We start from the raw sequence: 300 nt of genomic DNA, 5'->3' as shown, positions 1-300 counted from the left end.
TGCAGTTACCTATGGGGCGGGGCGGGAGGGGGTGGAGTAGCATATGGGGCGGAAAATGAGGAGACCAAGGACGCATCAGAATGGATCCCACAAAGAACGTAAGAAAGGTATATTAAATGTATGCCAGCTTCTGCTGTTGGCAAATACATTTTCTGATTCTTCATATCTGTTGGCAGCAGTGATAAAGATTAACTCTTTATTGAATGTATGTGTAACAGTTGGTCTGTTTGTTGTCTCATCACCTTTCCTGTGAAGACTAATTACTGATTGGGAGTCTGCTGAGAACGCTGTTCTGTGTTT

This window comes from Phaethon lepturus, unplaced genomic scaffold (genome assembly GCF_000687285.1).
Source record: "Phaethon lepturus isolate BGI_N335 unplaced genomic scaffold, ASM68728v1 scaffold33648, whole genome shotgun sequence".
Lineage (NCBI taxonomy): Eukaryota > Metazoa > Chordata > Aves > Phaethontiformes > Phaethontidae > Phaethon > Phaethon lepturus.
Note: the sequence above shows the minus strand (reverse complement) of the source record.